The sequence below is a fragment of the Scyliorhinus torazame genome, chromosome 17, assembly GCF_047496885.1.
Source record: "Scyliorhinus torazame isolate Kashiwa2021f chromosome 17, sScyTor2.1, whole genome shotgun sequence".
Taxonomy (NCBI): domain Eukaryota; kingdom Metazoa; phylum Chordata; class Chondrichthyes; order Carcharhiniformes; family Scyliorhinidae; genus Scyliorhinus; species Scyliorhinus torazame.
In genome coordinates, this window is record NC_092723.1 from 14,624,707 (window position 1) to 14,647,349 (window position 22,643).

General features: G+C 47.3%; 1 protein-coding gene and 1 long non-coding RNA gene across 7 annotated transcripts in view; one reads left to right on the top strand and one right to left on the bottom strand.

The window, feature by feature from the left end:
- LOC140393739 (nuclear transcription factor Y subunit alpha-like) overlaps nucleotides 1-2,201 on the bottom strand; it is a 70,659-nt gene extending 68,458 nt beyond the window's left edge. For 5 of the 6 annotated variants that reach the window (XR_011935720.1, XM_072480083.1, XM_072480082.1 and 2 more), the window contains exon 1: nucleotides 2,049-2,201. The gene's annotated coding sequence lies outside the window, so the exon portion shown is untranslated. The remainder of the gene's footprint in view (nucleotides 1-2,048) is intronic. The other variant, XM_072480079.1, reaches the window with a different exon arrangement.
- On the top strand, nucleotides 1,728-21,941 carry LOC140393741 (uncharacterized). Its single transcript, XR_011935721.1, has 3 exons — nucleotides 1,728-1,872; nucleotides 5,446-5,509; nucleotides 18,820-21,941. It is a non-coding gene; the product is annotated as an uncharacterized lncRNA (long non-coding RNA).
- The last annotated feature ends 702 nt before the right edge of the window (nucleotides 21,942-22,643 follow it).

Below are 22,643 nucleotides of genomic sequence, written 5' to 3' on the forward strand. Positions count from 1 at the left end.
TTTTCAAAGTCACCACGGTTTTAATATTAGTGCTCATTTTTTGTAACGGAATCATTTTAAACAACAGTATGTTCCAAGACCACTATCAGACAGATGATTCTTATTAATTGCCTTTGCCTGATAACCCATTGATAAAACTATAAGAAAAGTGTTCTTAAATTGAAAACCATTACTTTGACGCTGGTTCATCATTTCACATTGACCATCTATTTCCAATACTTCATCTCAACTGTCGTATATCCAAAGTGCCTTCCACAAATTATCCAAATTTGAAAGGTTATAACCCATATGTTAATCAAAGTTCAGTTGACTCAAACCACCCTGGGCAGCACAGTAACTAGAACCATTGCTTCACAGCACCAGGGTCCCATGTTCGATTCCCGGCTTGGGTCACTGTCTACATGTTCTCCCTGTATCTGTGTGGGCTTCCTCCGGAGGCTCCGGTTTCCTCCCACAAGTTCCGAAAGACATAATGTTAGGTAATTTGGACATTCTGAATTCTCCTGTGTATCCGAACAGGGCTTTTCACAGGAACTTCATTGCAGTGTTAATGTTAGCCTACTTGTGACAATAGAGATTACCAATTTAAAACCTGACCAAGTTGTTTTGTTAAATCATTGATTCCAACTTTATCTTCAGAACTACTATCAAAAGTTATGATAATTTACTGCAGACAATTCAAAATCTTAAAACATGTTACAGACTAAAATGAAACATCCTTTTAAGTTCAGATTCAAAAACTAAAGAGGCAGGAAAACATAAATCTGTTAAAAGCAAAACAAACAATTCTAGAGACTGGGAATTAAAAAATGTATTTCTATTTCACATTGATGGCACTTGATACCAGGGACATTCATAATTGGAGACCAGTGATATCATAGCCACTTTAAAACACAACTCGTCTGCCAAACAGAAACATCTTGCCACCTGAAGATTTCCAGATTGATTGAAAGCATCCATTGGTGACAATAAAACATTATAAATTGTCGATAAATTTAACTAAAACAGCAAAGATTAAATGTGGCATGTAAACATTAACCCAATGTATTTTTGCACCCAAGTCCCCATATTACCAAGAGTTGAACAACCCCCAGTCCAATCTCTGTGACTTGACTTCCCAACACGAAATACAGAAATGTAAATTTTTTGGGAAGATAAATCGGTCGTATGATTTGCAAAGCATTGCATATTGCTTTGCTTTACCTCAGCACTCCTCACACTCGGGAAGAGCTCTCGGGCAGGAAAGGAGGGAGAGGGCGACTGAAATGACACTGGAGAAGGCTAAAGATGTTCGGTGCAGGTTTTCTTTTTTTGGGGGGGGGGGGGGGGGTGGACGACGACAAGGGAAAATGGCATTGATCAGTGACACAATTACATTCTTCCACCCGGATCAACATCAGGGTGAAGAAGCATTTCGTCAAGAGCGCAGAGGATCACTTAGAAGGGAGGGCTATACAGCAAGGCTGCATTCCTGGACCCCATAGTCGCCCGCCATTTATTTGTCTAGACAATTAACGCAACTATTTTGATAACAAAGGGCAAATAATAACAGCGCCCCCCTCCCCCCCAAAAAAGAAAAAAAAAAAGCCACGATAAGTGACCAAACAGCCCCGAGTACTCGCGGGCCCGCATTGAGGGTTCTCTCCCACCCCGGTGGGACCCCACACGGCCGCCATTTTAACCCCCACTCCCGCTGTTCTGGGGGGGCGCGCGCGGTGCGAAAGGCGGACCGGGTAGGGGGGACCCGGAATGCGGACCACGGAGGGCGAAAGCGGACCGAAAAGGGCGAAGCGGCGGCGGGCTGCCGTTGAGAACGGCGGCGGGAAAGAAAGCTCGCTTCCCGCCCAAACCCCCGTCTTTGCTGCTCGCTCGGTAATTTTGAATATATTTGCTTCCTCTCTCCCCCCCCCCCCCCCCCGGTCCGATATTGAGGGAGGTGGGAGAGTGAGTGATAATCCACCCCCGCGTCGCACCGCTGCTTCTTCTCACTCCCATTTCCCTGTCCAACTCCAGCTCTCAGCCTGTTGGCAGCAATTTGCCGGACTTACCCCGCGCTTTTGCCCCTCTGATTGGCTCCGGTATTAAACACAATGCCCCGGCGGCGAATAGGAACACAGCAGCACAAGATGGCGACCAACTGCGAGCGGCCTTCTCCTTCGCCGCGAAACCCGCTCGCCGCGCATGCGCTACCCGGGCCCGGGGTGGGGGAGGAGAAGTGGCGCCAGCGCGCCTGCGCGCCATTCGAGGCCCTGGCGGGGCGGCGTTGCGCAGCCGCAACCTGGGAAGAGTCATCACGTGGGCTCTCCGCCGGCCGGGGCACCTGACCCGCCTCTGGTGAGGCTCTGCGGCCGCCATCTTGGTAATGGAAACTTGTTCTGCCCATTCGTGTGTGGGGTGGGTGAGAGGGGCACATTGGAATGTTTGCCCCATCAATTCCTCGCAGCACTTGGCAGCTAATGCACAATTCTGCTTACATGGATCTTACCCGAGGAAGGAGCAGTGCTCCGAAAGCTAGTGATTTGAAACAAACCTGTTGGACTTTAACCTGGTGTTGTAAGACTTCTTACATGGATCCTACATGCAGGACGGCACGGTCGCACATTGGTTAGCACTGTTCTTTCACAGCGCCAGGGTCCTGGGGCGATTCCTGGCTTGGGTCACTGACTGTGTGGAGTCTGCACGTTCTTCCACTGTCAGTGTGGAGGCCCCCCCCCCCCGCCGGAGTCAGATCCCCCCCACCACCACCACCAGCTGGACGTCCCCCGCAGCAGAACGCCACGTTCCCGCTGGCTGGGACCACATGTGGGACACGACGGCGGGCACATGGCCCGTCGAGCACGGAGAATCGCCGCGGGGTCGCTTTCAACGGCCCCCCCACAGGCACCGCGTCGACTGCGCGTGCGCGACAGGCGCCGATTCTGCTAGAGTGGGAGCCTATTTTTGGTAATTCTCCGCGCCGAGCGCGATTTCGGCGCAGAGGGTCGGAGAATCCCACCCATACTGTCTATTTCCCTTTGATGTTATTCACCCTGTGGAATTGGCTTTTGGCTGTTATGTGTCCACTTCGTTATCTCTCCACTTTGAAGTTGCCACCGCTATAAGTCCATTGTTTTCCCTTATCACAGATGTAAAAACCTGTTTTCCACTGATCGGCAAATTTGCATCTCATCATTTTTCCAGATATCATCCTTTAATCATCTCCCTGTTTTACTTTGATTTTTTAACCTTAATTTTCCCCAATTCTTAACACTAGTAAAGTGTGTTAAGTATTAGAATTTATCGGTATAATAAGATATATTAATAGTAAGGTTTATTAATAACAGTAAGGGTTATTAACAGCAACACGGTTAACTAATAAATAAAGAATTGGCAGAGTTCTTCTGACCACTAATGTGCATATTCAATGCTCTGTGGGAACTCCAGCTGCTTCCCACGTCCTGGATCATCATTTATGCAGGAAGTGTCATCAGACGCAGAAGGCTGAGGTCCAGATGTCAGAAGGCTGTTGTCGTTGTGATGCATCCGTGAGGTTGAGAGCTTCATGGTTTGCACATTTATAGATGTGGTCAACCCGCATCGTTAAAATATGCAGGTAGAGAGTGAATGGGTGACCACCAGGCAGTCAGAAAGGAACAGGCAGATAGTGCAGGAGTCCCCTGATTGCATCTCATTCTCCAACTGGTATTCAGTTCTGAATCCTGAAGAGAGTGATGGTTCTCCTGGGGAGTGCAATAGAGCCAAGGCCATGGTGCGATAGGTGACTCAGCTGTACAAGGGGGGCATGGGCACGAGGAAGACTGGAAGAGCATTGGGATAGGTGATTCTCTAGTTAGGGGAATAGAGAGGCATTTTTGTGACTGCATACGTGAATTCAGATGTGTGTGTTGCCTCCCTAGTGCCAGGGTAAAGCATGTCACTGAATGGATGCAGAGCACCCTGATTGGGGATGGTGAACAGCTAGCAGCTGTAGTCCACACTGGTATGAACAACATAGGTAGAAAGAGGGATGTTGTTCTGGAGTCAGAATTTAGAGAGCTAGTGTGAAGAATAGGATATTGCCTCGGGGGTTTTATTTACTGGATTTTTATATTTAAACAATATAGAAGAGATTGTTGCCTATAGGGTGTTTATTTGTGAGTTTATCCAATAAGAATCCCTTTGGGAGAATGTTCTGTCAGAAAAAAGTCAACTGTGTAAATGATATCTTGTGTGTTTAAGTATTTGTTTCTTTGATTAATAAATATTTTAATTTAATATTTAATATTTCCAAACGTGTTACTGGAATTTGTGAGTCCTAACTTCGGCACTTCTCGTAGTATAATCCAAATCAAAAATAGTTATGATAGCTTGCCAAGTTTCCCTTTGGGATTTGGTTTGTATGCCACTTACCACCTGCCAGATCATAATACTCGGGAGGAAATTAGCAAGCAGGGCCTCAAAGTTAGCAATCCCCAGATTACTCCCATTACTATTCACAAGTGAAGATAAAAATAGGAAGATTAAGCAAGTGAATGTGTGGCTGGAGGAGGAAAGGCTTTAGATTCTTGGGGCAATAGAACCAATTCTGAAACTGAGTTCCTTGCTGGTGCTATTGGGGAGTGTTCATACTAACTTGCAGGGGTGAGTGAACTAGAAGATAATATCAGGGAGGAATACCAAGATTCACACAATACTAAGAGAGATAAATAGCACTAGAATAAGGAATATTAAGTTAATTTGTGGGGGTCATAGTCAGGGAGAATGTAATAAAGTCTGAATCAAGATGACTGTGCATGTGTGTGAATGCATGGAGTGTAGCAAATAAGATTGGTGAGCTCTAGACACCTAGTTCCATGGGAATATGATGCTATAACAGAGACCTGGCTCAAAGAAAGGCAGAGGACAGTAGAGCGGAGCTGCTGATTGGTGTTGCAAGGGAAATTTGCATACCTCCGTCGTGGTCACCCTAACTTGAAGGTGTACCTGAGCTAGAGACCCTAGCTGTTCGAGTGAAGACAAGCATCCAGCAGAGGGCAGTAGAGCGGAGCTGCTGATTGATGGTGCAAGGGAAATTTGCATACCTCCGTCGTGGTCACCCTAACTTGAAGGTGTACCTGAGCTAGAGACCCTAGCTGTTCGAGTGAAGACAAGCATCCAGCAGAGGGCAGTAGAGCAGAGCTGCTGATTGGTGTTGCAAGGGAAATTTGCATACCTCCGTCGTGGTCACCCTAACTTGAAGGTAGTTTGTGGAGGAGCTGTTGTCAAGTGACACTTAAACCCAAAACACTTCTTCAGTGTTTCCTTCCCTACCCCCTCCTCTAACCAAAAAAAAACAACCGCTGTAAAGATCAAGAGGGAGACTCAAGGGCAGGTAGAAGTAGAAAGAAGTTGAACCGTGACGCCACAGCCTGCAGGTAAGGGATTGGCTGGTGACTGGTAAGTAGTTTTTCTTTTCTTTTCCCTCAGGTATTATCGTGCAGGGCGCAGAGGTGCTGAGTGAGTGCTTGCTGAGAAGGGGAATGAACAACAGGTAAGCTGTTTCGGTGAAGAGTGGGAGAAGGTGCTTTTTCCCTACTGTTTTGTTCTCTCTCTTTCTTCTGGCCTAATTTCGGAAGCCGTTCGGAGGAGGAGGAGCAGCCTCTGTGAGTATAAAAACCTAATGGTAACTTTCAGTTTTTTTTCCAAAAGTGACATCAGAGGGAAGCTGTGATCTGATTGGTTGATAGCAAATCTGCCCCAAATTTAAAAAAAACACAGCTAAACTCGTAAACTTAATTTAAACTAATTAATTAATTAGAGATGGTGGGTCAGGTGATGTGCTTGAGCTGCTTGATGTGGGAGCTGGCAGATCCCATTGCGAGCTGCAGCGACCACATCTGCAGTAAGTGTTGGCTGCTCGAAGAGCTCCGGCTCAGAGTTGATGAGCTGGAGTCTGAGCTTCAAACACTGAGGCACATCCGGGAGGGGGAGACTTACCTGGACACTGTGTTTCAGGAGGCAATCACACCTGTCAGAGTAAGTAGTTTAAATCCTGCCAGTGGCCAGGGACAGCAGGGTGTGACTGCAAGTCAGGCAGGTAAAGGGAACCAGCAGTCAGGAACTCAGGAGCCTCAGCCCTTGACCCTGCCCAACAGGTATGAGGCACCTGTGTGGATGGCGAACAGGGCTGCAGGAAGGATGAGTCAGCTGACCAAGGCACCATGGTTCATTCAAGGGGAGGGAGTAAATAGGCAAGTTGTAGTTGTAGGGGATTCTATTATCAGGGGGATAGATAGTATCCTTTGTGAGCAGGATAAAGAGTCCCGCATGGTATGTTGCCTGCCCGGTGCTAGGGTGTAGGACATCTCTGACTGGCTTGAAAGGATACTGGAGAGGGAGGATCCAGTTGTTGTGGTCCATGTCGGTACCAACAACATAGGCAAGTCTAGGAAAGAGGACCTGTTTAGAGATTATAAAGAGCTAGGATTCAAATTAAAAAACAGGTCCTCAAGGGTCATAATCTCCGGATTACTGCCCGAGCCACGTGCAAATTGGCAGAGGGAGGCAAGAATAAGGGAAGTTAACACGTGGCTGAAAGAGTGGTGTGGGAAAGAGGGGTTTCTTTTCATGGGACACTGGCATCAGTTTTGGGACGGGGGGACCTATACCGTTGGGATGGTCTCCACCTGAACCGAGCTGGGACCAGTGTTCTGGCGAAAAGAGTAAATAGGGTGGTCAATAGGACTTTAAACTAGAGATTGGAGGGGAAGGGAAAGTCAGGGAAGGGAAAGTCAGGGAACCAAGAGGTGAAGTAATCAGTGGGAAGCGTAGCTGCTTAGGAATACAAAAAAGCACGAAAAGACAGAACTCAGGAGAAGTTACGATAGTCCCCATCCCACAAAATATGACACAGTGTATGGAAAGGCTCAGTAAACCAAGGTCCACCACATTAAGAAAACAAAAAGGGACGGTCAATAGAGAATTAAAGGTGCTATATTTAAATGCGCGCAGTGTACGGAACAAGGTAGATAAGCTTGTGGCCCAGATTGTGACTGGCAGGTATGATGTGGTAGGCATCACAGAGACGTGGTTGCAGGGGGTTCAGGGCTGGCATTTAAACATCTAGGGATTCACAACCTATCGAAAAGACAGAGAGGTAGGCAGAGGGGGCGGGGTTGCCTTGTTAATTAGGAATGAAATTAAATCAATAGCACTAAACGACATAGGGTCAGATGATGTGGAGTCTGTGTGGGTAGAGTTGAGGAACCACAAAGGCAAAAAAACCATAATGGGAGTTATGTACAGGCCTCCTAACAGTGGTCAGGACCAGGGGCACAAAATGCACCACAAAATAGAAAGTGCATGTCAGAAAGGCAAGGTCACAGTGATCATGGGGGATTTCAATATGCAGGTAGACTGAGTAAATAATGCTGCCAGTGGACCCAAGGAAAGGGAATTCATTGAATGTTTACAGGAGGGCTTTTTGGAACAGCTTGTGATGGAGCCCACGAGGGAACAGGCCATTCTGGACTTAGTGTTATGTAATGAGCCAGACTTGATTAAAGATCTTAAAGTAAGGGAACACTTAGGAGGCAGTGATCATAATATGGTAGAATTCAATCTCCAATTTGAAAGAAAGAAGGTAGAATCAGATGTAAAGCTGTTACAGCTAAATAAAGTAATTACAGGGGCATGAGGGAGGAACTGACGAAAATCGACTGGGAGCAGACCCTACTGGGAAAGACAGTAGAACAGCAATGGCAGGAGTTTCTGGGAGTAATTGAGGACACAGTACAGAGGTTCATCCCAAAGAAAATAAAGGTTATCAGAGGGGGGATTAGGCAGCCATGGCTGACAAAGGAAGTTCGGGAATGCATCAAAGCAAAAGAGAAAGCCTATAATGTGGCAAAGAGTAGTGGGAAGTCAGAAGATTGGGAAGGCTACAAAAACAAACAGAGGATAACAAAGAGAGAAATAAGGAAAGAGAGGATCAAATATGAAGGTAGGCTAGCCAGTAACATTAGGAATGATAGTAAAAGTTTCTTTAAATACATTAAAAACAAACGGGAGGCAAAAGTAGACATTGGGCCACTCCAAAATGACGCTGGTAATCTAGTGATGGGAGACAAGGAAATAGATGAGGAACTAAATGTGGTAGTATGTATTGGGGGTCATGTGGGACTGGAAGCCCTCATGTCATTGGCTGACAGATCCCGGGTCCTGGTTGGCCGTTGACCTCATACTCCGCCCTGAAGGCGAAGTATAAGAAGCCGGTGCCTTCCCCCGCATGCCAGTTTACTATCGGGCTGCTGGGGAACAGACACGCTTAATAAAGCCTCATCGACTTCACTCTGTTTGTCTCACGGAGTCTTTGTGCGCCACACTAAATAAGTACTTTGCGTCAGTCTTCACAGTAGAAGACATGAGTAATATCCCAACAATTCAGGAGAGTCAGGGGGCAGAGTTGAATATGGTAGCCATCACAAATGAGAAAGTGCTAGAGAAACTAAGAGGTCTAAAAATTGATAAATCTCCAGGCCCAGATGGGCTACATCCTAGAGTTCTAAAGGAGATAGCTGAAGAAATAGTGGAGGCGTTAGTTATGATCTTTCAAAAGTCACTGGAGTCAGGGAAAGTCCCAGATGATTGGAAAATCGCTGTTGTAGCCCCCCTGTTCAAGAAGGGAACAAGGAAAAAGATGGAAAATTATAGGCCAATTAGCCTAACCTCGGTTGTTGGCAAGATTCTAGAATCCATTGTTAAGGATGAGATTTCTAAATTCTTGGAAGTGCAGGGTCGGATTAGGACAAGTCAGCATGGATTTAGTAAGGGGAGGTCGTGCCTGACAAACCTGTTAGAGTTCTTTGAAGGGATAACAAATAGGTTAGACCAAGGAGAGCCAATGGATGTTATCTATCTTGACTTCCAAAAGGCCTTTGATAAGGTGCCTCACGGGAGACTGCTGAGTAAAATAAGGGCCCATGGTATTCGAGGCATGGATTGACGATTGGCTGTCAGGCAGAAGGCAGAGAGTTGAGATAAAAGGTTCTTTTTCGGAATGGCAACCGGTGACGAGTGGTGTCCCGCAGGGTTCAGTGATGGGGCCACAGCTGTTCTCTTTATATATTAACGATCTAGATGACGGGACTGGGGGCATTCTGGCTAAGTTTGCCGATGATACAAAGATAGGTGGAGGGACAGGTAGTATGGAGGAGGTGGGGAGGCTGCAGAAAGATTTAGACAGTTTAGGAGAGTGGTCCAAGAAATGGCTGATGAAATTCAACATGGGCAAGTGCAAGGTCTTGCACTTCGGAAAAAAGAATAGAGGCACGGACTATTTTCTAAACAGTGACAAAATTCATAATGCTGAAGTGCAAAGGGACTTGGGAGTCCTAGTCCAGGATTCTCTAAAGGTAAACTTGCAGGTTGAGTCCGTAATTAAGAAAGCAAATGCAATGTTGTCATTTATCTCAAGAGGCTTGGAATATAAAAGCAGGGATGTACTTCTGAAGCTTTATAAAGCATTAGTTAGGCCCCATTTAGAATACTGTGAGCAATTTTGGGCCCCACACTTCTGGAAGGACATACTGGCACTGGAGCGGGTCCAGCGGAGATTCACACGGATGATCCCAGGAATGGTCGGCCTAACATACGATGAACGTCTGAGGATCCTGGGATTATATTCATTAGAGTTTAGGAGGTTGAGGGGAGATCTAATAGAAACTTACACGATAATGAATGGCTTAGATAGGGTGGACGTAGGGAAATTGTTTCCATTAGCAGGGGAGATTAGGACCCGGGGGCACAGCCTTAGAATAAAAGGGAGACACTTTAGAACAGAGATGAGGAGAAATTTCTTCAGCCAGAGAGTGGTGGGTCTGTGGAATTCATTGCCACAGAGGGCGGTGGAGGCCGGTACGTTGAGTGTCTTTAAGACAGAAGTTGATAAATTCTTGATTTCTCGAGGAATTAAGGGCTATGGAGAGAGAGCGGGTAAATGGAGTTGAAATCAGCCATGATTGAATGGTGGAGTGGACTCGATGGGCTGAATGGCCTTTCTTCCGCTCCTATGACTTATGGTCTGATGACTTGAGGTTAAATATTCTAGGACACAAGATGTTCAGGAAAGATAGGAAAAGAAGTAAAAGGGAGTGGTAATATTGATTAAGGAGACCATTGCAGTGCAGAAGAAAGAATGGTCATTGAATCTATTTGGCTAGAGCTAAGGAATAAAAAGGTATAATTACGTTTCTTGGGCTGACAACCAGTGGGAAGGATGTAGAGGAACAAATTTGCAGAGATTGGATTGGATTGGATTTGTTTATTGTCACGTGTACCGAGGTACAGTGAAAAGTATTTTTCTGCGAGCAGCTCACCAGATCATTAAATACATGGGAAGAAAAGGGAAGAAAAGAAAATACATAATAGGGCAACACAACATATACAATGTAACTACAAAAGCACTGGCATCGGATGAAGCATACAGGGTGTAGTGTTAATGAGGTCAGTCCATAAGAGGGTCATTTAGGAGTCTGGTGACAGTGGGGAAGAAGCTGTTTTTGAGTCTGTTCGTGCGTGTTCTCAGACTTCTGTATCTCCTGCCCGATGGAAGAAGTTGGAAGAGTGAATAAGCTGGGTGGGAGGGATCTTTGATTATGCTGCCCACTTTCCCCAGGCAGCGGGAGGTGTAGATGGAGCCAATGGATGGGAGGCAGGTTTGTGTGATGGACTGGGCGGTGTTCACGACTCTCTGAAGTTTCTTGCGGTCCTGGGCCGAGCAGTTGCCATACCAGGCTGTGATGCAGCCCGATAGGATGCTTTCTATGGTGCATCTGTAAAAGTTGGTAAGGGTTAATGTGGACATGCCGAATTTCCTTAGTTTCCTGAGGAAGTATAGGCGCTGTTATGCTTTCTTCGTGGTAGCGTCGACGTGGGTGGACCAGGACAGATTTTTGGAGTTGTGTACCCCTAGGAATTTGAAACTGCAAACCATCTCAACCTCGGCCCCGTTGATGCTGACAGGGGTGTGTACAGTACTTTGCTTCCTGAAGTCAATGACCAGCTCTTTAGTTTTGCTGGCATTAAGGAAATGATTGTTGACACTACACCACTCCACTAGGTTCTCTATCTCTGTATTCTGACTCGTCGTTATTCGAGATCCGGCCCACTATGGTCGTATCGTCAGCAAACTTGTAGATGGAGTTGGGACCAAGTTTTGCCACGCAGTCGTGTGTGTACAGGGAGTTGAGTAGGGGGCTAAGTACGCAGCCTTGCGGGGCCCCGGTGTTGAGGACTATTGTGGAGGAGGTGTTGTTGTTCATTCTTACTGATTGTGGTCTGTTGGTCAGAAAATCAAGGATCCAGTTGCAGAGTGGGGAGCCAAGTCCTAGGTTTTGGAGCTTTGATATGAGCTTGGCTGGGATTATGGTGTTGAAGGCGGAGCTGTAGTCAATAAATAGGAGTCTGATGTAGGAGTCCTTGTTTTCGAGATGCTCTAGGGATGAGTGTAGAGCCAGGGAAATGGCGTCTGATGTGGACCGGTTGCAGCGGTATGCGAATTACAGTGGATCAAGGCGTTCTGGGAGTATGGAGGTGATGCGCTTCATGATCAACCTCTCGAAGCACTTCATTACGACTGAAGTCAGGGCCACTGGACGGTAGTCATTGAGGCACGTTGCCTGGTTCTTCTTTGGTACCGGTATGATGGTGGTCTTCTTGAAGCAGGTGGGACCACGGAGTGGAGTAGGGACAGGTTAAAGATGTCCGCGAATACCTCTGCCAGCTGGTCCGCGCAGGCTCTGAGTGCACGACCAGGGATCTCGTCCGGGCCCATCGCCTTCCGAGGGTTCACTTTCAGGAAGGCCAATCTGACTTCGGAAGCTGTGATGGTGGGTATGGGTGAATTATGGGCTGCTGGGGCACTCGCAGGCGGATTGTTGGTTACCTGCTCGAACCGAGCATAGAATGCATAGAATACAGAGAGGTGGAACACATTTGCAAAGAAATACAGAGAGGTGAAAAAAATATAGCATAATTAAGGGTGGCAGGTTGGTTAGCACTTCTGCCTCACAATGCCCGGATCCCGGGTTCGATTCCGACCTTGGTTGACTGCTTGTCTGAAGTTTGGACACTTTCTCCCCATGTCTGCATGGGTTTCCTCCGGGTATTCCGGTTTCTTCCCAGAGTCTAAAAGATATGCAGGTTATGTGGATTGGCCATGCTAAATTGTCCCTTGCTAAGAGGGGTTACTGGTTTACAGGGGAATGGGCCTGGGTAGGGTGCTCGTTCAGAGGGTTGGCGCTGACTCATAGAACATAGAACATTACAGCGCAGTACAGGCCCTTCGGCCCTCGATGTTGCGCCGACCTGTGAAAAAACTCTAAAGCCCATCTACACTATTCCCTTATCGTCCATATGTCTATCCAATGACCATTTGAATGCCCTTAGTGTTGGCGAGTCCACTACTGTTGCAGGCAGGGCATTCCATGCCCTTACTACTCTCTGAGTAAAGAACCTACCTCTGACATCTGTCCTATATCTATCTCCCCTCAATTTAAAGCTATGTCCCCTCGTGCTAGACATCACCATCCGAGGAAAAAGGCTCTCACTGTCCACCCGATTCAATCCTCTGATCATCTTGTATGCCTCAATTAAGTCACCTCTTAACCTTCTTCTTTCTAACGAAAACAGTCTCAAGTTCCTCAGCCTTTCCTCATGAGATATTCCCTCCATACCAGGCAACATTCTGGTAAATCTCCTCTGCACCCTTTCCAATGCTTCCACATCCTTCCTATAATGCGGCGACCAGTATTGCACGCAATACTCCAAATGCGGCCGCACCAGAGTTTTGTACAGCTGCAACATGACCTCATGGCTCCGAAACTCAATCCCTCTGCCAATAAAAGCTAACACACCGTACGCCTTCTTAACAACCCTCTCAACCTGGGTGGCAACTTTCAGGGATCTTTGTACATGGACACCGAGATCTCTCTGCTCATCCACACTGCCAAGAATCTTACCATTAGCCCAGTACTCTGTCTTCTTGTTATTCCTTCCAAAATGAATCACCTCACAATTTTCTGCATTAAACTCCATTTGCCACTCTCAGCCCAGCGCTGCAGCTTATTTATGTCCCTCTGTAACTTGTAACATTCTTCCGCACTGTCCACAACTCCACCGACTTTAGTGTCATCTGCAAATTTACTCACCCATCCTTCTACGCCCTCCTCCAGGTCATTTATAAAAATTATAAACAGCAGTGGCCCCAAAACAGATCCTTGTGGTACACCACTAGTAACTGGACTCCAGTCTGAACATTTCCCATCAACCACCACCCTTTGTCTTCTTCCAGCTCGCCAATTTCTGATCCAAACTGCTAAATCACCCTGAGTCCCATGCCTCCATATTTTCTGCAGTAGCCTACCGTGGGGAACCTTATCAAACGCTTTACTGAAATCCATATACACCACATCAACTGCTTTACCCTCATCCACCTGTTTGGTCACCTTCTCAAAGAACTCAATAAGGTTTGTGAGGCACGACCTACCCTTCACAAAACCGTGTTGACTATCTCTAATCAAATTATTCCTTTCCAGATGATTATACATCCTATCTCTTATAAACCTTTCCAAGATTTTGCCCACAACAGAAGTAAGGCTCACTAGTCTATAGTTACTGGGGTTGTCTCTACTTCCCTTCTTGAACAAGGGGACAACATTTGCAATCATCCTCCTCCTTATGAACCTCAAGCCCTTCTAGTCTAGTAGCCTGAATCTCAGTATTCTCCTCGACAACACTATCTTTTTCCTGTGTGAATACTGATGAAAAATATTCATCTAGCACCTCTCCTATCTCCTCGGACTCCACGCACAACTTCCTGCTACTGTCCTTGACTGGCCCTACTCTTACCCTAGTCATTCTTTTATTCCTGACATATCTCTAGAAAGCTTTAGGGTTATCCTTGATCTTACCTGCCAAAGACTTCTCATGTCCCCTCCTGGCTCTTCTTAGCTCTCTCTTTAGGTCCTTCGTAGCTAACTTGTAACTCTCGAGTGCCCTAACAGAACCTTCATGTCTCATCTTTACATAGGCCTCCTTCTTCCTCTTGACAAGTGTTTCGACTGCTTTAGTAAACCACGGTTCCCTTGCTCGACCACTTCCTCCCTGCCTCTAAGGTACATACTTATCAAGGACTCGCAGTAGCTGTTCCTTGAACAAGCTCCACATTTCCATTGTGCCCATCCCCTGCAGTTTTCCTCTCCATCCGATGCATCCTAAGTCTTGCCTCATCGCATCATAATTGCCTTTCCCCCAGATATAACTCTTGCCCTGCGGTGTATACCTATCCCTTTCCATCACTAAAGTAAACGGAATCAAATTGTGGTCAGTGTCGTGTTGCGTGTCCTGATACACAAATGAGCCAACACAGCTGTAGATGGTACAACTTGATTTTATTATGTTAACTAACCGATGCAACTAACTTGGACACGTTCGCTACCAGCTAACCTATATACCTTGCCCTATCACTAATGTGGGTGAGGCACTCAGCACATGGTCTATGTCTGAGTGTCACGCTGCAAGCTCTGTGTCCCGAGCTGTCTCCTACCAGAATGAGCGGGAACTCTCGTGTTCCCCCTTTTATAGTGCGTGTGCTCTTACTCGTGATTGGCTGCGATGTTGTGTGTGTGCTGGTTGGTCCAAATGCCTGTCCATCAGTGTGTGTGTGATTGCACCATGATATGCTGATCTGGATATCATGACAGTCACGATCACCAAACTGCTCACCTACCTCCAAATCTAACACCTGTCCTGATTCATTACCCAGTACCAAATCCCAAATGGCCTCGCCTCTCGTTGGCGTATCTACATACTGTGTCAGGAAACGCTCCTGCATATATTGGACAAAAACGGACCCATCTAAAGTACTCGAACTATAGCGTTTCCTGTCAAAATTTGGAAAGTTAAAGTCCCCCATAACAACTACCCTGTTGCTTTCGCTCCTATCCAGAAGCATCTTTGCAATCCTTTCCTCTACATCTCTGAAACTTTTTGGTGGCCTATAGAAAACCCCTAACAGGGTGACCTCTCCTTCCCCGTTTCTAACTTCAGCCCATACGACCTCAGTAGACGAGTCCTCATCAAACGTCCTTTCTGCCACCGTAATACTGTCCTTGACTAACAATGCCACCCGTCCCCTTCTTTTACCACCTTCCCTGAGCTTACTGAAATATCTAAACCCCAGCACCTGCAACAACCATTCCTGTCCCGGCTCTATCCATGTCTCCGAAATGACCACAACATCGAAGTCCCAGGTACCAACCCATGCCGCAAGTTCACACACCTTATTCCGGATGCTCCTGGCATTGAAGATGGCACACTTTAAACCACCTTCCTGCCTGCCGGTACACTCCTGCAACTTTGAAACCTTACTCATGACCTCACTACTCTCAACCTCCTGTACACTGGAGCTACAATTCAGGTTCCCAAGCCCCTGCTGAACTAGTTTAAACCCTCCCGAAGAGCATTAGCAAATTTCCCCCCCAGGATATTGGTACCCCTCTGGTCCAATGTAGACCATCCCATTTGTAGAGGTCCCACTGACCCCAGAATGAGCCCCAATTATCCAGAAATCTGAAACCCTCCCTCCTGCACCATCCCTGTAGCCACGTGTTCAACTCCTCTCCCTCCCTATTCCTCGTCTCGCTAGCACATGGCACGGGTAACAACCCAGAGATAATAACTCTGTTTGTCCTAGATCTAAGTTTCCACCCTTGCTCCCTGAATTCCTGCCTTACATCCCTATCTCTTTTCCTACCTATGTCGTTGGTACCTATGTGGACCACGGCTTGGGGCTGCACCCCCTCCCCCTTAAGGATCCCGAAAACACAAAGAACAAACAAAGAACAAAGAAATGTACAGCACAGGAACAGGCCCTTCAGCCCTCCAAGCCCGTGCCGACCATGCTGCCTGACTAAACTACAATCTTCTACACTTCCTGGGTCCGTATCCCTCTATTCCCATCCTATTCATGTATTTGTCAAGATGCCCCTTAAATGTCACTATCGTCCCTACTTCCACCACCTCCTCCGGTAGCGAGTTCCAGGCACACACTACCCTCTGCGTAAAAAACTTGCCTCGTACATCTACTCTAAACCTTGCCCCTCTCACCTTAAACCTATGCCCCCTAGTAATTGACCCCTCTACCCTGGGGAAAAGCCTCTGACTATCCAGAGGCCATCCCACGATCCGAGACATCACGGACCCTGGCACCTGGGAGGCAACACACCAACCGCGAGTCTCTCGTTCCCACAGAATCTCCTATCTATCCCCCTAACTATGGAGTCTCCAATGACTAATGCTCTGCTCCTCTCCCCCCTGCCCTTCTGAGCAACAGGGACAGACTCTGTGCCAGAGACCTGTATCCCATGGCTTACCCCTAGTAAGTGTCCCCCCCCAACAGTATCCAAAGTGGTATACTTGTTACTAAGGGGAACGACCACAGGGTTTCCCTGTACTGACTGCTTCCTCCCAGCCCCTCTCACCGTCACCCATCTCGACGGACTGAATGGCCTCCTTCTGCGCTGTAGGGATTCTACGAGTTATAATGGGTACTTTAATTACCTAAATATAGACTGAGATAGTATTAGTATAAAGGACAGAGAGGCGCAAGAGTTCCTACATTGTGTTCAGGAAAATGTTCCACAGCAGTATGTTTCCAGACCGACGAGAAAGGAGGCATTGCTTGAGAATGAGGTGGGTCAAATAAATCGAGTGAGAGTTGGCGAACATTAGGGGACAGTGATCATTGTATCATAAAGTTTAGGCTGACTATGGAAAAGGACAGAGCACAATCCAGAGTAAGAATAATTATCTTGGGAAGGCAACTTCAATGTAATAGGAACAATTCTGGGTTGAACAGCTTGGAGTCAAAGGTTGGCAGGAAGATCGGTAGCTGAACAATGGGCTACCTTCAAAGAAGAGTTTGGGGCAGAGTCATGGCATTTTGCCTTGAATGGGAACGTTAGGACAAACAAAGCCACAGCTCGCTGCATGACAAAAGAGATAGAAATTAGGATAAAGAAGAAAAGTGTGCTTTTGACAGATGTCAAGTATAATATCAAAGGTTCAAGAAGGGAGGCAAAAAAGCAAATAAGAGAAGCAACGAGGGGGCACGAAAAAATACTGGCAGCTGACATAACAGGGAATCCCGCATTGCGAACTGTGAGGAAGATACAGTCGAACTTCAAAATGACATAGAAAGTTGGTGGAATGGGCGGACAGGTGGCAGATGAAGTTCAATGTCGAGAAATTTGAACTGGTTCATTTTGGTAGGAAAAACAGAGAGAGACAATATAAAATAAAAGGCACAATTCTAAAGAGGGTGCAGAAACAGAGGGATCATGGTGTGTATCTGCATAAGTCATTGAAGGTTGAGAGAGCGGTTAATAAAACATATCGTAGGTTTTGTTAATAGGTTTGTAAAGTTCAAGAAATGGTATAGGGCATTAATTTGGCCTCAGCTGGAGTATTGTGTCCAGTTCTGGGTGTCACACTTGAGGAAGATGGTGGAGGCTTTGGAGAGAGTGCAGAAAATATTCACGAGAATGATTCCAGGGGTAAGGAACTTCAGTTATGAAGGTAGACTGGAGAAACTAGGATTGTTTATCTTGGTGAAAAGGAGGCTGAGAGGAGTTTTGATGGATGTCGCCCAACAGCCAGCCCCTCACCCGAGGAAGCGCCTCGGAGGTGGCAGGAACCGATGAGTGCAGCAGGATGTACAAGTCGTGGGTTAGGCACAGGCATGCATGATGTGCAGCTGGTGGTCACACACCAACTACAGATTCAGGGAGTGGAGCCCCTTCCTATTTATCAAGGGCACCCCATAATAGCTGGTGCCCTTTACGACATGTGTCTGGTCTACCATCCCCCCAGACCTGGGGGCATGCCAGTGATGGTGACAAATCCCTCTACCTGGGCATCCTGGTGTGCTTGGTCCAGGCTGAAGCTGAGGTTGTCGGCTGTCTGGGCAAATAGGGCATCCGTGGCAGTGCGGATGCAGCTGTGAATGGACGTTTGAGATATTCCAGCCAGATCCCCGCTTGTTGCCTGGAAAGACCCCGAGGCAAAGACGTTCAAGACAACCGTCACCTTGACGGCCACTGGGAGTGGCAGCCAGCTGTGCCATCTGGCACCCACCCACCTCATCAAACACCACCTGCCAAACCTGTGGCAGAGACTGCGGATCCAGGATCGGACTATTCAGCCCCTGCAGAACCCATCCCCCGCTGAGTGGAAGCAAGTCATCCTCGACCCTGAGGGACTGTCCACAAAGGAGGAGGAGATTTGCAAAGAGAAACTTGCAGACCCCAAAGGTACAAAACAACCAAGAGCTTTATTGGGAAGGTGTTATCACACAGGCTGCTCATGTAGACTGACTGTTAGCCCGCCCAAACGGCCGATGATGTTATCAGTACATCATGTGATTAAACTCTTAAAGTGACCCTGTTCTAACTGGGAACAAACATGAATACACAACTCTCTTAATACTGCCTTCTTTGGTTCAGTGTCAATTCTTGTTTGATGTGCTTTTGTGAGATGCTAGGGATGTTTTCCCACTGTTAAAGCTCTATCCAAATGCAAGTTATGGTTGAATTTTTTTCTGTGAAGAGCAAGGAAGCAGACGGTAAATGCATGTTGTTTCCAATCGAAAATCAAGCAAGGTACCCACACCAGACAAGTAGAGATCAGTGAAGTACATCCTAAAGTTCCTGACAACGTAACTTTTATATTTGTTACCTTAACTTTAATAGCATCCAGAAGTAGAAGAAAATAATTACTAGAAGTTCTTCCTTTATCTTTCAGGGCGCAATGACGATTTGCAGTTGAACATCATTCAACCTACCAGAATCAATATTCTGCATGAAACAACAGCTCATTAAGACCAATGAAATTAATTTTACAATCAACCTCAAGAAACAGAAGTACCTCAGACGGTATTGAATCACATGTCTGAGATATTGCAACAGAAGTTAAACAAGCTCGAGAAGCGAGTACAAAATGGATAGCACAGAAGAGGCTTTCATGTTTATTGACCGTGCTGTTGCACAAAAAATGTTGACTGCTTCCTTAAAATGGCTCTTCCGCTTCTGACGCTTTAGGATGTGCTTCACTTGACGCTTCTACCTGCTTCTCAATGTAGCTGCAGGTTGTTCTAATTCAACTGCCCTGCCTCACGTCTCGCCACCCTCCAGACGAGCAAGCTGTCTATTGTGGAATGTGCTGATAGCTCACCACCACATCATCATGTCTCCCAGTGTCTGTGTGGGGCTCCTCCGGGTGTTCCAGTTTCCTCCCACAAAGTCCCGAAAGACATGCTTGTTAGGTGAATTGGACACTGTGAATTCTCCCTCTGTGTACCCTAACAGGCGCCAGAGTGTGGCAACGAGGGGATTTTCACAGTAACTTCATTGCAGTGTTAATGTGAGCCTACTGGTGACACTAATAAAGGTTATGATGATTATTATTATGACAATTCCCAGCCCAACATGGTTTGTGTTGCCCACTGACTCCTCCGGATGGGTGCCAGGCATGCCCCACCCATTGTCCATCTGATCCACATGAAAATCAACTCCACAAGTTCCAAATTTCATTATTTGTGCCCTATCTAACTTATTAAAACAGCCATAACTTAGCTGTTAAGACAAGCTGAACCAGAGGGAAAAGAAACAGCTGAACCCGGCGCACATCCTAACCGGAATACCGGTATGTACCTGGGATCGACCGGAGCAATCAGAAACCAACCAGTAAGCACTCCAACACCGTCCCCCCCCCCCCCCAACTAATTTTGGCAACAGACTTTATGTTATGTTGGGTTGTGATTTACAGCTAGGGAGCTTGATTTGGGGACAGGGCTGAAGTCAAGCATGCCCTTGCCCCACCCAGTAGGGACTTCTTTGTGTCCCTATACCTCTGAGTTAAATGTGAATTTTGGGCAGCAAGCTAGGACCTTAAAGATTAGTTGATATGTTTGTTTATTGATAGAAGCTCACGACAGAACCTAGATTTGGTATTTTTCTCAAAATTTTCGTTTTGCTTTCCGTTGGAGTTCCTGGGCTGCCAGTGTCCCTTGAGACAGTTTTATGTTTGAAAGATTTCTCTGAAGTGAAAGGGAAGGCTGCAAACATGTTTTTCCCTGAGGGGCTTCCCGCTTTATGAATTATTTAATAGAGGAGCAATTGCAGGAAAGCTGGGAAGCCAGACTTGTAACACAGCACTGCAGGAGATTCAGATGCTCCGACAGCTAAAACCACCAGGCGGTACAATGCTAGACCGCTCCTCAATATATCCATGGCTTTGTATATCAGAAGGCCTGGGGGGATATGTGTGGAAGTTGCTGGAGCTGCCACTCTCTGAAAATGCCTCAATGGATTGAACTTTGAACAACTTTCCTGCTACCTGAAATCATAGAACCATAGAATAGTACAACATAGAAGGAGGCCATCCAGTCCATCAAATCCTGGCTCTATCAAGGATCAATCCAGTTAATGTCGCTCCTCGCCTCCTTCTCCATATCTATATTTGTTCCCCTTAAATATTTTTCCAGTTCTCTTTAGAAAGCTTCTATTGCGTCTTTCACCAGCCTATGAGGCAGTTCCTTCCAAATCCTGAACACAATTTGCTGAAATACATTTTTTGTCACAGTGGCTCCTTTTACCAAACACCTTTCTTCTGGGGACTAAGTCCCCACGCCGGCGGGAAAACCGGCGCCAACGACTCCGGCGTCAATGGCCCCCCAAGGTGAGGAATTCTCACCTTTCTGGGGGGCTAGGTGGACGCTGGAGGGGTTGGCGCCGTTCCACCCGGCGCCGAAGGGATGGCGTCAGATCGCGCATGCGCAGAACAGCCAGCATGACCTCGCGCATGTGCGGACTGGCTGGCGTATTTCCGCACATGTGTGGGGGTTCTCGTCTCCGCGCCGGCCCCCGGGCAATATGACGGAGCCCGACAGGGGCCTTGCGTGGAGGAAAGAAGTGCCCCCACGGAACAAGCCCGCCCGCCGATCGTTGGGCCCCGATCCCGGGCCAGGCCACCGTGGCCCCCCCCCCCCACCCCCTCGGGACTGGAACGCCCCGCGCCCCCCCGAGGACCGCCCCCGCCACCTTACCTGCCAGGCCCCGCCTTGTGTGAGGTGAGTAACTCACCCCGGCGGGACTGGTCAAAAATGGACGGTCACTCAGCCCATCGAGGCCCGGAGAATCACTGGGGGGGGGGGGGGGCTGCTGTCAACAGCCCCCGACCAGCGTGGCGGGAATCCTGCCGCCGCCCAAAAAATGGCACCGGACAATAGGCAGCCGACGTCGGGGTGGCGGGGCGGGATTCGCGACTCCCCCCGGGGATTCTCCGACTCGGCGGGGTGGTCGGAGAGTCCAGCCCTTAAATCTGTCCTCTGGTTGCCACTCTCAGCCAATGGAAACAAATTATCATTATTTGCTGTAACTCTTCATGATTTTGAATACTGCTATCATATCTCCTCTTATCGTAGTGAGCTCAAAGGGGGAGATTCACTGGACATATTTTGTCGGTCCTTCATAAGATTCTGACGCTCTGCAAGCATTTATCTTTCCTTGGCAGGACTCCTGAGAACTCCTGGCAACTGTTCAAAGCCCTGAAGCTGGTTTATTTTCTCCCCGTCCGGCACCCCTCGTGTTGTTCTTTTTCCTCCATTCTGTGAAAATAAGAAGGAGGAGAAGTGAGTTTTCTGCTGTCAACTTTTCTCTTCCTGTTCGGTTCGCGAAGGATCTCCCCGGAGCTTCAAAAGGCAAGGAAACCAGTTGTTGGCTTCAAACAGGTCTAGGAACAGGCTGATGAACGGCCCAGAGGGCCCGACACCAAGCCACAAGAAAAGGACAAACACCAAACAAACCATCTACGTGAAAGAAGCAGCCTAGGATAAGCTAAGACCTGGAAATAGCAGAAGAGGGGAAAGGGAGAGCGGAGGGGGCGGAGGGTGGGGCAACAAAAAGGTACAACATGTAAATGGTTGTCGTCTCATCAAGTTTTTTTTTCTCTTTGTGAGTACAGTGTAAAAATGCAAAATTGAATAAAAATTAAAAAAAAAGAAAAGCTTGCCTGAACTTTGACTATCAGCAGTCGGTCAGCACAAGCTACCTGTAGTTGCAGATCCTGTCGCATCTCCATCCCTTATACTTTTAGCAGAGCAAGTTGAGGCTCAGTTTGTCACAATCTAGCCTTTGAATTGCAATGTTCTAGGTTCAAGTTCCACTTCAGGGCTTAAGCCCAAAAACGTCAAGGCAGACACACCAGTGCAGCATTGCAGGTGTGCTGCACTGGTTAAGGTGCTGCCGTTAGAACATAGAACATAGAACGATACAGCGCAGTACAGGCCCTTCGGCCCACGATGTTGCACCGACATGGGAAGTCAAAAAACAAAAGCCATCTAACCTACACTATGCCATTAGCATCCATATGCTTATCCAATAAACTTTTAAATGCCCTCAATGTTGGCGAGTTCACTACTGTTGCAGGTAGGGCATTCCATGGCCTCACCACTCTTTGCGGAAAGAACCTACCTCTGACCTCTGTCCTATATCTATTATCCCTCAGTTTAAGGCTATGTCCCCTCGTGCTAGCCATTTCCATCCGCGGGAGAAGGCTCTCACTGTCCA